This window comes from Pinus tabuliformis, chromosome 2_1 (genome assembly GCF_031772625.1).
Source record: "Pinus tabuliformis cultivar Carrire ecotype Pingquan chromosome 2_1, CPIR1, whole genome shotgun sequence".
NCBI classification, from domain to species: domain Eukaryota; kingdom Viridiplantae; phylum Streptophyta; class Pinopsida; order Pinales; family Pinaceae; genus Pinus; species Pinus tabuliformis.
The window spans coordinates 904,317,364-904,334,733 of record NC_142299.1 but is presented as its reverse complement, the minus strand read 5'-3'; the positions used below and the strand labels follow the sequence as shown (position 1 = coordinate 904,334,733).

The window sequence follows — 17,370 nt, the reverse complement described above, 5'->3', positions numbered from 1 at the left end:
TGAATCTAACATTAGATCATGTCCCCTACGGCTTACAAAACACTGACAAGTCACCTTTTCCACCGACGTAACCTAACAGCTTACGTATCCACGTTGAGCTGCCTTTATTTGACCGAAACTTGACCCCCTTTGACCGGAGGCACAGGTGACGTGGCTGATTGATCTGATGGCACAGGAACCTCGAGCACATATATTCCAACATGCCCATGTGGCTCGTTCTGTAAATTGACACATGTAACCTTGAAATCAACAAAATGGCTGCGGGATCATCAGATGGCTGCGGAATTAGCAGATGGCTGCGGAATCAGCAGATAGTTGCGGAATCTCTGCAAAAATGTCAAAAACTAAACACAACAGTCACCCATTAGCAAAGCTCACTTGATCATGCTTAATGACAACTAATGTAATGATCTGGGTGGAAAATGAGGCAAAGGAGAGAGAAAAGTGATGAAAACAGTAGGTAATGGTGGATGATAAGGTGTAAAGTAGAGGCTCTACAATGCCCACACTATGGTATTAATTGGAATAGAGCCAAGTTTTGTGTCATCAGGATTTGGTATCCAATATTGCTCTAAAAATTTTCCATTGTATTTCCCTGACATAGGCTTCCACCAGTCAACCTTTACATGAAGATTCTCACTTTCATTATCCCTAAAGATATTTGAGATGGATTTTTCCATCCAAATCACCTCTCCTGCATCCTCATTTCCTGATCTAACTAGCAACATCTTTCCTTTCTCAACATCAATCATCGGATTGAAAGTTGGTTTTGGCTTGTTGCATTTGGGTCCAACATGTATTGGTTCATCTACCACATTATCAAAATCTCCATCCATAATACTTACATTACTTGGAGTGCATTACGATCAACATCAACAATGTGCCTTGTCCTGGGCCAGAAACCCTCAGAAGATGAATCACTTCCATCTATTATTCTATGATCATTATAGATTCCATCTAATGTATCAAGAACTTTTTCCCAATACACTACTTTATTTTTCCATTCCTCTGTAACAATTGGTGAATCCTCGTTCCCAATAGTGTCTTTCCACATTTTTATGTATGATGTTATCCCTTCCTTTAGTTCTTTTAAATAGACATCATTTTGTTTGGAAGTTAAGAAAGATGGCTTCCCTATGGGAATTATAGGTCGGCCTTCATCATCTATATTCCATAACTCAACTGGTTCTGACCACTCAATATCTCTAATTGATTCTTTGTACCTTAGTACTGGAACATCATTGAGTACAAGAAATTGGAAGTATTGGACATTAAGATGTCCATCTAGTGCATTTTTTCCCTCCTTGATGTATCCATTAAGGAAACTTTTGAAGTCATAGACCTTGTCAATAAGTGTAGGTGGAAACACTCGATTTTCTTCAATTATACGATATGTAACCATCATTTCAGGTAAAGAATAAATATCTTTACTTTTTAGGTTGGAAGACATTCTTCCGTAGGTTCCATCTATGTCTTCATGGGTGTGCCCCACAGGCAAGAACCCAACCTCAATAGTGATGAAGACACCAAGTGCAGTTAAAAGCGATAGAAACATGAAAAGATAGCGATTCTTATTATCACTTGCTGCATTGTCCAACTGTAACAACAAATGTGGAGGAAGAGGTTTAAAATCAACATTTTGACTTTTTGAACTTCCATGAGATATAAAATCATCCTTGTACCCTTGACATTTTGAGTAAATAGAGGTGTCAATTAATGCATTTGTAAGTGGGTTTCTTGAAATTCCACTTTCATAAAGTAGATCACCATACATATCCATTTGTGGGTCTTCAAGGTCCCTTAAGCACTTTGCAAGAGATGTAATAGTAAATTGTGATCCCATATGGACAAATGGTAAGGAGAAATGACCAAAACCTCCTGCGTTATGCCCATGTGTAAGCATACCTGTCAATGACAAACCTAAATTTGTTCCTACAATAGATTTTGATTTGACACGTAGCCTTGGGATTGAAGTCTTTGTTTTGTCCATTTTATCATGGATAATGCTCAAATACTCCTTTGGAAACCGCTCTGACATAATTCTATGGGCATAGTAGCAATATCTTCCACACATAACAATCTTGTTATGTTTCTTCAACCTACCTCATGCCTTTTCTTCCAACTCTTTTGTAGTTGCTGACTTCATTTGTGCTTTCAACACAATACATTCACTGCATTTACTGAAGTTGGTGTTCTTTGAAAATGCCACATCTCAAAACTTAGTATTCCAAATCTTGCTCATTGTTGACTGTGATATTGATGGGTAATTGAGCTTTTGAAGAGCCTCATTGATCTCTTTTAACAAAGAATTTTTTGTGTAAGTCGAAGGAAGCAATATTAAAGGAGCAGATGTTCCATCTTCTTCAACTTGACATGTTTGGTTTGGTGAAAAATTTGAATTATCCATTACAATTTTGTGCAATATTTCTATGGCTGCCACTGTGTGAGTTCTTGCTTTGCATGTGTTGGTGTTACCATGAATAGCGTTGATCTATCCATGTTGGAAATAATGATGGTAGTTATAGAATGTTCTTTGAGGAATTTTATGTATCTTATACCATGCTTTCGTACAAATAATATTCCCATTAAATCTCATGTCCTTTACATTTCTAGCAATAGGTGGTAAGCCATGGCCATGGCCATGGCCCTTTGACATGACTGTGTTTGACATGAGTGAATTCAAGACAAATTCTCTAGTACCATTTTTATTTATTTGTCTCATATCCCTTCTAGCACCTGCAATGGCCTTCCTATCTACATGTTGAAGACAATCTTTTCTACAACATACATCTGCTGCCAAAACTCGAATTTCTTTCTCTTCATCTATTTTTGTTTGACATTTTGCAATTTTTTTTGTAGCCATAACTCGTTTAATCCTTTTATATGGCCTTGTTACATGCATATCAATTGAGTTTCTATCTTTTTCATTACAAAAGTACCCATCCCAATTGTTTAAGGGATTTGTGTCCTCTATAACATCCCATATCACCATTTCCTTGGGTGGCTCCTTGAACTTTTCCTTAACCCTTAATATCACACCTTTGTTGTCCACCAACTTATTTATTGGCCATCTAACCAAACATTGTATAGACTTATCCCCAATTCTACATATCTCACAATTTCCATCTATCTCTGCTAGAAAAACACCAAAATCCATTTCACCTAGTGTTTCACCCTCAACAATGTCATCCTCGCGGACATTAACTAGCATTCCTTTGGCAATGCACATGCTTGTTCCCATGCATTCATGTGTAAGAGAAACCTTTGTACATATGAATCTAACCCTATCTTGGGGAATATTTGTGGCATGATCATGACAGTGAGGCTCCAAATCTGATTCTGGCCAAATTTCATAAGATTCTAATGCACCCCCAAGTGTATGCTCAAATCCTGTTGGATGTGGTAGAGGAGCATTATGTTTTAACACCTTCTCGATTTTAACCACTATTCATCCTTTCTTTACCATCTTTCCATGCACTTTATGCCCAAGCTCTGTATTGAATATGGAGCCCTTGCCCACCTTCACTCCATGTTGCAGAAGATCTACCTTGGCTCCAATAGAAAACGTGGAAGAAACATTTGCACCTATAAACGAATGTAAATAAGGTTAGTATTTACTCCAAAAAAACATTTATTATGCTATCAATAATATATAATACATGCTTCAATATTTTGATTTACCTATGTTGTGTCTCAAATCCATGATCTTCCATGGATGTATGTCCCCTTCATTAACATCCTCATCAATCAAATGTGGTTGAGTTACATCAATTATCAAAATTGTAACATAACCAACATTAACCCTTTCTCCAACATAATAAGTTCCAAACTCTGCAAATTCGACCCTTCCTAGCCCAATGACTTGATCATTAATAAGGAGATCAACATAGTCCCCTTTTGCCAAAATTATATTTTCCATTGTAGCTTGTATCAATTCTGTAACAACAATTAAATCGTAACTTGTAATTAAAAGGTTGAACCGTGTAAAGTGTGACTTTATATTTTCACAAAAACACACAACTTACGAAAAAGTAATATAGATGCAAAAATTAAAATAGTATGGTAGTAATATTGTATGTAATGAAACATTGTTTCCTCAAATGAAAGCTAACAATCAATATCATTCCTTCTACTACAAACATAAGCATATTGCTAGAAGCAACATTACATGGTCAAATAAATCTAGCACGTGCTAGATTTCCTTCTAGGACAAACAAGCACATTGTCAATAAGAATATTCTAAGGCGAAGGAAATCCACCACATGCTAAATTTCCTTCTAACGTAAATAGAAGCATATTACTCACAAAAACATTTCAAAGTAAAAGAAATCTTACACATTCTAAAGTTTATTCTAGCACAAACACAATGACATTGCCAAAAACAACATTGCAACGTGAAAGATATCTAGCATATGCTTGATTTACTTCTATCACAAACAAAAGCACATTGTCAACAATAACATTGTAGGGAAAACCAAATCCAACAACTTCTATAAAAAACACAATCACATTTCCAATAACAACGCGCAAGGTAAAATAAATTTAACGCGTGCTAGCTTTACATGTAGCATAAATACAATCATACTACCAAAAACAACATTTCATGCCAGAAGAAATCTAGTGCATGCTATATTTCCTTCTAGCACAAACAAAAGCACATTACCAAGGTGAAGGAAATCTAACACGTGTTAGATTTCCTTCTATAATAAACAACCAAATTGAAAACAACAATATTGCATAGCAAAAGAAATCTAGCACAACTTCTAGCCCAAACACAAGCACAGCATTTCCAATAACATTGCCAAGGTGAAGGAAATCTAACACTTGCTAGATTTCCTTTTATCATAAACAACCAAATTGACAACAACAATATTGCAAAGAAAAAGAAATCTAGCATAGTTTCTAGCCCAAACACAAGCACATTTCCAATAAAAATATTGCAAGGTGAAAGAAATTTAATGCATGTTAGCTTTACATGTGGCACAAATACAAGAAAACTACCAACAACAACATTGCATGCCAAAATAAATCTATTGCGTGTTATGTTTCTTTTTAACACAAATAAAAAAAGTGTAATGGTGATTCTTTGTTGTGAAGACCCATATTAAAAGTGGTGTAATGCTAATAAGACCAATGCAACTACTGCCAGGATACCAATGTAAAGTTTCATTGTTCAAAAGTTTAGAGCCTCGTTGGTAAAACCATGCATGTCATATTTAGTGACTATGGCATACTCTAAGGTAGATTCAGTAATAAATTTTGTGCATCAATAGAGTTTTGGCATTTTCTGGCTAAGTTAAGGCACCAACACCACAACTGTTATGAATCACCTAGTCAAGTCTCAAGAGAGAGCCTCTTTTGTCTCATCACTATATCAATCCATGAAATGGTGGAGAGCCTAACAACCTTCTCTTTTAATCACTCAAGCTAGACCAAATTGACAAGTTGTATTCCTACCTAACCAAACATTTTCCATGTTTTTGCTTCCTCATAAAAAGATAGCAGTCTAGGGGTTATCCTGATGCAAAATGTACCTCTCGACAGACTATGTTAACACCTTGTTTTAGGAGATTAACCCACTAGCCTTTGTTCTATAGTACAAATAAAATCGGTCACACTTTCATATTTTATTTGGATTTTATTTTAACCCATATGTAGTAGCATTGTGCTGACCAATACATTGGCTTTAAAAAGTAATGCAGTTCTAATAGTCAATATTGACATGGTTGGTCAATCTTTTTCTATGGAATAGATTTATGATGACAAGAAAATTATAGAAGTATCGATAGTCATGGAAAATGAATTTGTAGAGAGACTGGGAAGACCAAATCAAGTTCCCACATCCATTGGCCTGTTGAAAACATCCCAACATGAGGACTCAGATACATATCTTGGAAATGAATCTTCAAATGGAACCCGATCCAAAAAAAATAGACAAACGTAAAAGAAATCGATCAAGACCCAAGAACAGATACAAAAACTCATTATGGGTATTGATATATATTGGGATAATGTGGTAAAGATGAAGCATAAGGTATTGGTGGACCACTGGGAACACATTAGGATGTCTAGTGGACAAATGAAAGAATGGGTGCAGAATGTTGGTTCTGTATTGTTGGAAATAGACCGAAGGTAAGCATGCTCCTCAATAGTTGGTTTGGATTCCACTTCATGACAGTGGAAGATGCAGATAGGATTGGCTCAATCTCATGCGTGAAAGGTAGGGGATTTTTATGCTTGTAGAATTAGATGGTCATATTTAATCCTATTAAAGAAGATCCCCAGCGAAAATACATATGGGTTAAACTCCTTGGCCTTCCTTTGGAACTATGGACTAAGAAGGAAATCATGGAAATTGCCAACAAGATAGGAAAATTCTATTATGTCGATGAAGGGTGTGCTGGCCTTCTAGAAAAGTGAGTAGCATGGTTTTTCATTGAACCAGATTCCATAGAAGGTCTCCCGGCTACCCTTGATATCTATTAGAGTACACAATCTATCATAAAACGAGTGGATTACTGGGGAACCCCTTTTAGATGTTTGGGATGCCATAATACCATACATCTAATAGCGAAATTCCTACATAGACTTGGTTGGGATGACATAAAAATGTATGGTAAGGCTATAGGCATAAATCAAAATCATACTTTTCCCAAGAAAGAACATGCCCCTTGAGAGCTGCCAAATGAAGTGTAGGTGCCTGCGCTAGAATAAGTTCCTATAAACAATAGTAGTATAAAGGATAGCAGTATGTCGACTCCAGGAATTAATACTCAAGAAATAGATTCCCAAGATAGGCCATATGGACGGGGAAACTCGGCGAATAATGAAGATAAAAATTTCACTCCGGAGGTTGGCCAAATTTGATATATTACAAAAGGAAATGAACCCAGTTGACATCCAAAATTGAGGCCTTATGCAACATATCCTTTTCAACATGATAATATACAAGCAAATACTTCCCCTGTCTTAATTGATGTTGATGTGGAAAATCTAAAAATGGATGAATCACTGGGCCTCGAATCGTTGTCAGTTAAGAAGACCTTTTTCAGGAGACAAAGTCTTTTAATAATATGGATTTCCCTAGAAATGGATCAACTAAGAAGAAAAAGGATACTAAATACAAAAATATATCCTCATGTAATGGAGTTGGGTCAGAGCTCAACACTTACTTTTCTGAAACCAATGAAGCAACTCTCTATCCAAACATTGATCTAGGAACTTCTTATTACTAATACGAAGAAACAAAGACCTCATATTCACGGGTCCTTATAGAAGACTATCCCGTAGCAACCCAATCTAATTGAGGATCATGTCATTAAATATCAGAGGTTTTGGATCACTACAGTCTTGTCGAACACTGCATAATATAATTCAAACCAGAAAGCCTGCTTTGGTGTTGTTACAGAAAACAATGGTAGATAGGGACAAAGCTCAGAATATCCTCTTGATTTTATGCCCAAATTGGGCAGTCTACACAACCAATCCACTAAGGAATTCTGGAGGTCTTTCCGCTATATGGAATCCCAAAATTTTCTCCCTTTTGGCTTACAAATCCTTCGTTGGCATCATTTTATCGGGATATTGTCGGGGTTATTTGACAAGATTTCATATCCTTAATCTATATGCTCCATATGAAAATAGAAAATAATTCTGGAAGGTGGTAAAAATTCTATTGTAACTGTTTTTAATGCTGCAACAAATGAAGTTTTGTCACATCCACTTTGCTTCTAGCCATCATCATTCATACCATGTCCAAGCAAGTTGAAGCAACTTATTCATTCTATATCAGCAATATACAGATAGGAAGTGTTTTAGACTACACTCTTGCTTTCATGAGTGTAGCCTTGGACATGGTGCGTGATAAATGGGATCCAACTCTAAAGAAAGGTTTCATCGACATTACTTCCTCAAGAGATTTCTATTGGATTTATAGCAGCCTTCAATTTGTATTTTGTGGAGAGATGATTGAATATTTAATAGGAAATCAACAACGATTTGGTGATTTAGTAGCTTGGGGAGGTTGTACAATAATATACTTGCTTTGTCAACAACTTCACTTTGACCTATTTGACTTTGTGTATACAAATATTAATGCTGTAGAAGTGGATAATGTAGTAATAACATATTTTACATCAAGAGAAACATCAAAACCAACGAATTATGGGTAGGATCTGGAAAATGCAAAGAAGTCGAGAACATTGAACGATCACGTCTTCTCAATGCTAAAAGCACATTCTTCCGCTAAAGATAGAATTGATGTGCAATCAAGCAAATTGATGTCACACATATATTCTTGGATGTCCATTATGGAATGTAATAATAAGGCATTAGGTGAACCAACAATAAAGCCGGAGATTCCTAAAGCCAAACTTAATGCAGATGAGCATTTGTTCTGTGACAACTGCAAGACATCAATTGTTGATTACCATCGGAAATGCCCATATTGTTCATATGATCTTTGTCTCAGTTGTTGTCGGGGGCTTCAAGAAGGTTGTCAACCAGGTGGTGGTAAAGCAGAATTGGCCCAACAACAGTCTACAGATAGAGGTTATTCTAGAGAGGGATTACCAAGAAATAAGCAAACAAAGGTGTCGGGCGGAAGATCAGGTTGGGAGCTTCACTCCCAGGTTACTAGCAATAGCACTGTAGACCCTACAGACAGATTACCAGATTGGAAGGCTAATAGTGATGGTAGCATTCCATGCCCTCCAAAGGAATATGGTGGCTGTGGTTGCCATTTATTATTATTAAAACGCATTTATAGAATGAATATGATTGCAAAACTTGACAAAGAGGCAGAGGAAATGGCCAGCAGCTGCAAAGTCGCAGAGGGCTTGAAAATTTCTCACTCCTGTACCTCATGCTTCAAGTCTGGTTCTTATGGGAAAAATGGATATTCTGAAAGGAATTTACGCCAAGCAGCTCATAGGAAGGACAACAGTGACAATTATTTGTACTGTCCAACTGTACAGGATACTAAAGAAGAAGGCCTTGAGCATTTCCAGAAACACTGGATTAGAGGTCAACCGGTCATTGTGCAGAATGTTCTTGAAGGCACTTCCAGTCTGAGCTGGGACCCATTGGTCATGTTGCGGCCTGTTCGAGAGACTATGAATGGCAAGTTTAATGAGGAGACAAAGATGAAGGCCATTGATTGCTTAAATTGGTGTGAAATTGAAATCAGCGTCAACTAATTTTTCAAAGGGTACGTAGATGGTCAAATGCATAAAAATGGTTGGCCTTTGATGTTGAAGCTGAAGGATTGGCCACCACAAAATTTCTTTGAAGAACGTTTACCACGCCATAGAGCTGAATTCATTAATGCATTGCCCTTTCATGAGTACACACATCCTGAATGGGGCCTTCTTAATCTGGCAGCAAAGCTTCCTGATAATTGCTTAAAGCCTGATATAGGACCCAGAACTTACATTGTTTATGGGACAAGTGAAGAACTTGGCCGAGGTGATTCTGTTACTAAGCTGCACTGTGATATGTATGATGTGGTAAATGTATTGACTCATACAGCTGAAGTCAAGTTCCCAAGGTGGCAGCAACTTAAGATAGATAAAATTCAAAGATCATTAAGAGCATTAGACTCGGAAGAACTTTATGAAGACTCATATAGGATTGGAAATTCCTTTGGTGAAGAAGAGAGAGGAAAAACAACTAAAATTGAGGCATCATCATTTGATGTTTCTGTGTCTCAAAGCAATAGAAAAGTTTCTTCAAGTCAAACTATTGATGAATGCCTTAATGATAATGACATTGAATCTAGTTTGAGGGCAAAGTCTCTTGATTATATGGAAGAGCAAAATTGGGATATAGATGGAGCAAAATATGATGGTTTAGAAAAGTGGAAAGCTCATAGTAGTGAACAAAAGGATATTGGTACAATACCAACAAAGGTGGAAGAAAGGATTGCCAATAGAGAGAATAGTTTAGATGTCACACGTGGTGGGGCTCTTTGGGACATTTTCCGGAGAGAGGACATACCAAAGTTACAGGATTATTTATTAAAGCACTGTTAAGACTTTAGACATAGCAGAAATGTATCGGTTGATTCGGTTGTCCACCCCATTCATGATCAAACTTTTTACTTGAATGAAGGTCATAAAAAGAAATTGAAAGGGGAATACCAAGCAGAGCCATGGACATTTGAACAACACCTTGGTGAGGCAGTTTTTATTCCAGCTGGATGTCCTCATTAAGTTAGAAACTTGAAGGGTTACCTAGACATGTTACTATGAAATTATTAAAAACTTTCAGATGGCTACGGGCTTGATAGTCAACAATGAGAAATCTGCAATTTATCACAATGAAAATAATCAAGAAGCTATAGAATGGTTATCAGAACTATTTGGAATCAAAGCGCAACCTATCAGCTGTGGTATGAAGTATTTGGGTTTCCAGATCAAAGCAAATGGCTACACAAAATCCGATTGGAGTTGGATCCTTGACAGATTCCACAGAAGGATATCAGCATGGGAATTCAAGTGTCTAACACTGGCGGGAAGAGTAGTTCTTGTACAATCAGTTTTGAACCAGCTCATGGTCTACTGGGCTCATTTATTTGCTATTCGTGTAAGCATTATTAAAAGCTTGAATAGACTGTCTGCCAATTTCATCTGGGGAGGCCAAGCAGACAAGAGGAAGTTTCATCTCACAAAATTAGCCAGCATCTCTTTGCCAAAGAACATGGGCGGTTGGGGCTTACTTGATATGCAATCTTTTGGAAGGGCCCTTTTATGCAAATCTTTGTGGAGAGCTGTTCATGGTGTTGGTCCATGGTGTAACATGATTCAGGCGAAATATTTAAAAAGGAAGGATTTTATTTTCTGGTACAGAAAAGGAATGATCGAGGTGCCATATGGATCATCTATTTGGAATAGCCTCCACAAGATTGAATCTTATTTTTTTAAGAATCATATCTGGCATTTTCAAAATGGTAGCAAGATTCTTATTGGCAAAGATCATTTTAAGGGAAGCAGCGGGGTGTCTAAAATTCCTGAATCTCTTTTGAATTTCTTCCACAGAAGGGGATATTTCTATTGGGATAGTCTGATTGATGAATGGCAGGGGCCTATTCCACTATGGAAAAGCGCAGACACACTTCAGATGCCTCACTCGATAGCAAATCAGTGGGATCCCATAAGGGTGAGTCTTAGGAATTGTGGAATATTTCGCAATGTGGAATATGACTTTTGAATATGGAGCCACTCAAAGGAGATGAATAATATAAGGGTCAAAGAAGTATATCAGCACATCTTGCAATCAAAACGATCCCCAATCAATCCGATATTTCCTCACATTTACTAGAAGGATGGTTGTCCATCGAAAATGATACACTTCGCGTGGCTCACCTTTCATAATAAGATTTTAACCTGGGAGAATTTGAGGAAGCGTGGATGGATCGGTCCAAGCATATGTCCTCTGTGCAGATCTGAAGGGGAAAATAATGATCACCTGTTCATAAGATGCTATCGTTCTCAGCAAATTTGGCAGTTTCTGGAGAACAGTTATGGAATTAAACTCAAGGCACATGCTTCAATAATGGATATGCTCCTCTGGTGCAGCGTACAGAAGTTAAATTGGCGAAGGATAATAATCTCTACCCTGTGGCACATCTGGAAATGGCAGAACTACATCATTTTTAACGATTCAAAAATGGCTAGCTCAGAAATCTTTGTTAAAATCGTTGCTACTTATGAAGCCCTTCCACAGAAAGCTATTATCCAAAGAAGGGGCGAATCCACTGAACAATCTTTGGAAATCTCTCCCTTCCCAAAGGCGTATTTCGATGGTGCGGAATAGCAAGGCACATGTGGTTGTGGCATCCTGATCATGGTAGATGAAAGCACTCAGTTCTCCATTCACTCGAACGGGGGGAGTGGTTCTAATAGTAAAGCGGAGGCCATGGCTCTCACAGGGTTATTAAAATTTTGCCTCTTCCTTAATCTACAACATGTTTCCATTTTTGGGGATTCGAAGGTTATGGTCGACTACATCTCTGGTAAGATCCATATTACAGTTCCACATTTGATTGGCTGGATGGGGAGGATCAGTTTTTTCTGGGATTCCATGGTTGGTAGTTCTATCCACCATATTCGCAGAGACAAAAATTATCTGGCAGATTCACTGTCTAAAACAAGTCTACAGGATGCTACTGGTTTTTGGTTTTTGCAGTTTCTATCTGAGGGAGTACGCTATCATATCCAAGAGTTTATTTTGCCGGACTTCTAGTTTCATTTCTGTTTTCTTCACAGGTTTCCATGGACGGGTCTCTGATCTTTATGTGGCTGTTTCTTTTATCATCTTGTTTATGGATGGTGTACATGATGTTTCTGTACATCCATATGTTTCCTGTTTCTCCATGTGATCATGTTTTGTTTTGGAGATCTCCAAGAACACTATGTTTCAGTCAAATTTTCCTTAGCTATTCACTGGAATTCTCCCATGGTGATTTCATCTGGTTTTCTCTGCAAATGGGAGTGTATATGATGTAAATTTTGAACTTTATATCCCTCATATAATAATATTCAGCTTTTTCATTCTGAAAAGGTTAAGCATAGCACATCAAGCCCAATCATGTCACTTTCTTGGTGCTTTTTCTGCCTGTAGCCATTCAGGTTTACTTGATGAGAACTGACATTATTTTCAATGCATAAGTCAATATTATGGAATTTTCCCCAGAGCAATGCAATATGCCCTTGGTTGAACTTTACAGTCTAAGTGGGTGCATGAATGATGCATATGGTGTTATTGAAAATCTATCTTTCACAAGTATTTACAGTTCCTTGCTTTACGCCTATAGAATGCATGGAAATATCGAGAAATCGGACATGGAGATGATGTAGGTAGAGTCCAAAATTTTGGTTTGGCCAGCTATCATTATATTGTTTTATATATTATTAATTCTAAGCCTGATGAAAATTGTAATGTTGCAACATATAATTAACCCTAGTATATCTTTTAGGTATGCAAGATGACATAAAGATAACTGTGACAATAGCTGGAATATTTAAGAACAATTGGCTGGCATTAGAAAGGAGAATATCGAATTCTAATGTTGGCATGAAAGATGATGCAAAGAGAAAGCTAATCCTGAAGGTTACAATTGAAATAATATTGAGGAAATCACTCAAATTTTAGGACTGGTAAATGGTGGCACTCTATTTAGAAAATATTTTTGGGAACAAAGGCAAAATTCTATTACACTAAATGAAAAATGTCGTGGGAGGTTTTAAATAACATATTGAAGAATAAAATTGAAATCTAGTGGTCAGACATTATGAGATTGAAAGCAAATTTTCCCAAAAAAGGCCCTACTTCCCTCCATATTTAGATATAAAAAACTCCTTTGTTTTTTGAGACAGACAAATCCATAACAAAGTCTTTCTCTACAACAAATCCATAACCGTGTTGAAGGGAGAAGTCTCTACAACTGTCTTATGAGGAGGACCTATACGCTGTCAAAAGAGGTTCTAACTTTGAGTTTTCTTGCAAGTCTGGGTACTTGTCTATGATTTATGGCACATATGCAAGCCTTGAAAGTGTGAGAATGTGCAAGAATAAACTCCTGGGATAAATACCCATTTGATTATAAGGACTTCTCCTACATTGATGTGAAAGTGTCAGCAAGGAAATTTGCAGATATCTTAACACAGAAACAAGCAATCACATTCCATTAAAATGCACTTAACTTTACATATGCCCAAAAGCAGAGGAAATAACTAAGCTGGAATCCAATCCAAGAAAATGCCCCATATTATCATCCTATGCTTAGTAATGCTTACAAGGAAATGGGTTGGATATGTGTTTAAAGTCTGTACAATCAAAAAGAAAGAATCTAAAGGTAGCCCCAACAATCTGAACAGACAACAAGATATCAGTTTACCAAGTCAATCTAATAATGTAGCACATATGGACTCATCTTGATATTGATGCCTTGAATTTACTGGCTATTTCACTTGTCAAAGCCAAGGATAATCCCTTCAATTATGTGTATACAATGGGCCAGTATCTTGAGCACTGAGGAATCAGATGAACGCAGCTGATTTTATCTCTCTAGAGGTAGCACTGGTGTATTCTAGCTGTGTAAGTGTCATTTAATGAGGTTGCAACTTTTTACATATTACAAAAATACGTGAATAAATGGCAAGATCATAAACAACCACACAAACGACAATTGTTTTCCATTGAGAAGAGTCTATATACCCCTCTCAATGTCCTGCAAGGCAAGGACGTGGATTGAAAAAAATATATATACTCTTCTCAAAATATTCCTAGTTCTCCAAGTTGCAACCGAGCCTCAAGAACTTAACAGTTGTGAAGCATTGAAACCCATATTCTTGTATTCTGGTTTTCGTCATATGATTAAGAAAATAAAAAACTATACAAACATATGTATCATATTAATAAAATCGGTATACCCCTATCAAGGTTTTGCAATGCAAGATCGGTTAGATTCACCCAGTTTTGGGTTGCGGTGTAGATATCCGTATATTGCTCAGCCACAACCAGTATTTTTTCCTTCATCGTTGTCTTAGCAAGTGCAGAAGTGCCAAGAACAAAATTTTTATGATTTTTTGGAAGGTCAATAGTCACGGGTGTTTTAATATAATTTTAACCTTGAGATGACAGGTTATGACGAAATCTGCAACGACTGGGAATCTGGTAGGGTATACGACGGGATGTAATGATTCTCGCTAGAGTGGGAGGAAGTTGCTATGGTCCCTGTCTCTTCTACTTTCCTCATTCTGCTATGATATCGCTTGTTGTGCGTCTTTTCTACTTTCCTCGTTCTGCTATGGTCCCTGTCTCTTCTACTTCCGTCTCTGCAATTCAAATGTCTGTGTGCGCGATCGCAAATCTTCCCCATCCGCAGACGAAATGGCTAACCTTCACTCTACTCTCCACAAAAGAGATCTAATTTGTCAAGGTTTTTTACCCAAAGGATCCATCACCCCTAATGATTCATAAGATATGCCCTAAGCATAATCATAACTTTACAAAAAACTGAGAGTGGAGGGTCCCCTTCTTAATCTCCACCAAAATCGGCACTAGGCGTACATGTGCCCCCTCTTCATCAATCATCTCCTCAAACCTTCGATTTGATGTGCAAACAAAAAAAGTAATTTAGGGGAAGTGGAGATGCCTTTGAATTCATCCGCCCATTTTCAGTTATGATGGGCATGTGAGCAATGTCAAAGATGATTGCAGGGCAGGAACTGATCAGGGAAAACTCTTTGATAACCAAAGAAAGTGGGATGGTACGCCTCGACAGAGAAATGCCCTCCAAATACTAATACTAATGAAAATTGTTGTGCCCTCCATACAATGGAAAAATGATTCAAAAGAAATTGTTTTCGAGTTGAAGAGGTGACCCCAGGAACAACTTTTGTGCCCTCCATACAGTCGAAAACCCCAGGAATAATTGTTGCGCCCTCCATACAATCGAAAAATGATTCAAAAGAAATTATTTTCGAGTTGAGGAGGTGACCCCAGGAACAACTAAGGAGGTGCGTGAGGTGAATATAGAGGAGGCTATAGAGGAGGCAGGAATGGCACTGGGGAGGATCCAGAAGCTAAAACATACATGAAAATTTTGCCTGCAGTTTCTACACCCTATCTTCAAGGAGCTATTTTTTAAGAAAACAAAGAGAAAGCTAAAACACATACCTGTTTTAGGCAAAAACTATGGAAGATCGGCCTCACAGAAAAAATAGCAGTAAATGCAGAGCTGGTAAACCTGTCTTGGCTATTGCTCCTCAAAGCACACTGATCTGTCTGCTCAAAAGTTTCCCAAATCGTTGAATACCAGATAACTTGTCAAATATCATATAATAATATAAGATAGCTGGTTCAGAAAATAAGCTTTCCCACTGGGTGTGAACCGTGACAGCGACACCTTAATCAATCGTTGGAAGAGAATGTTCACGCCGTGGGACTTTGAGCCAAGGAGATAAGAACAGACAATTCGAGCCGAACCAAGCCCAGCCAAGGAGATAAGCCAAATTTTAAATTTTCCCACAAAATTTTAAATTTTCTCACAGAAATGTTTGAAAAGTCTACTTCATAATATTTTTTTAAAGGTTCATTTGCCAGCAGTTCTATTAATTGAATTTTCCCACAAAATTTTGAATTTTCCCACAAAATTTTGAATTTTCTCACAAAATTGTTTGAAAAGTCTTCATCATAATAATTTTTTAAATGTTCATTTGCCAGCAGTTCTATTAATTTGCGCATTTATTTTATTAATACAAACCATATAATATTAACTAACCTTTGCATCTTATAAATTATATAAACACACATTTGCATTCTATAAACCATTTACCTTAGAGGCACTGGGAAGTGGTTTTGTACAATGTGCATAATTTATATTATTGCTAAACCTTAAAAACCATTCATAGGCCCTAGGATGATAATGGTGTTTCTTCTTAGATGATGTCCAAGGCCCCAACAAAAGTCATCCTTGTTGGGCAAATCCTCACATTAACACCCATACAACATTTATATACCTATGGTTTATAACGCTGGCAAATAGTGCTCCTCATCACCTAATTGTGCAAAAAGCCCCAACTAACCTAGTCTAGGTTAGATGTCCTCGATATTAACATATTATCCTACATTATCCATTAGCTCATGGAGATAGAGGGTTCAAGGACTCTCACTTGATGGTTTGGGACTATAGTCCATTAAGAGGTCAAATGTCGGGCTAACTGTATTAAGGACACCTCAAGGTCAACCAACACTAATGAAATGTATTAGTTGTTTGTACATCGACCTATCAAAATATCACAATATTTGGTAGTAGACATTAGTAAGTAGGACACTAGTCACCAACAAGAAACCTTGATAACGATAGAGTAATGATGTGATGAGTGGATGTGGACCCAGGGATACCGCATGTCAATTGTGTGGTAGTTGATTTGACATGCTAACGTCTCATTATGATGTGGCACCAATGTGGGTCTAGATGACATGGCATACCAATGTGGCATGTTGACATGGCAATGGAAGGTTGACTTGGCACTGAGGTGTTGTATAGGTGGTAACCATATAGTGACGACATGGATGTTGGGATTTTGGATGTTAAGATATCAACTAATTAGTATCAATGACACTCTCTAGCCTCTTCCTGAGGGCCCGGTGGCTTGATAGCTCGACCATTGGCCTTTCAAGATATCGGGTATTGAGAAATTAGGGCTTCAATCTACAAGCTCATCTGTATGTTAGGTGTTGAGTATTGAGACAGTAAGTATGTATAGAGCATTAAGGAAAATCATGTGTTTCATGTGAATTTGGGCAAGCTTAGAAGTCAGGTTGCAAACTGCTACAAGTGTCCTTATTTTTCTACAAGAAACA

General features: G+C 37.4%; 1 pseudogene; it reads left to right on the top strand.

Moving 5' to 3' along the window:
- Window positions 1–8,309: 8,309 nt before the first annotated feature.
- LOC149203573 (lysine-specific demethylase JMJ27 pseudogene) lies at window positions 8,310–10,250 on the top strand (annotated as a pseudogene).
- The last annotated feature ends 7,120 nt before the right edge of the window (window positions 10,251–17,370 follow it).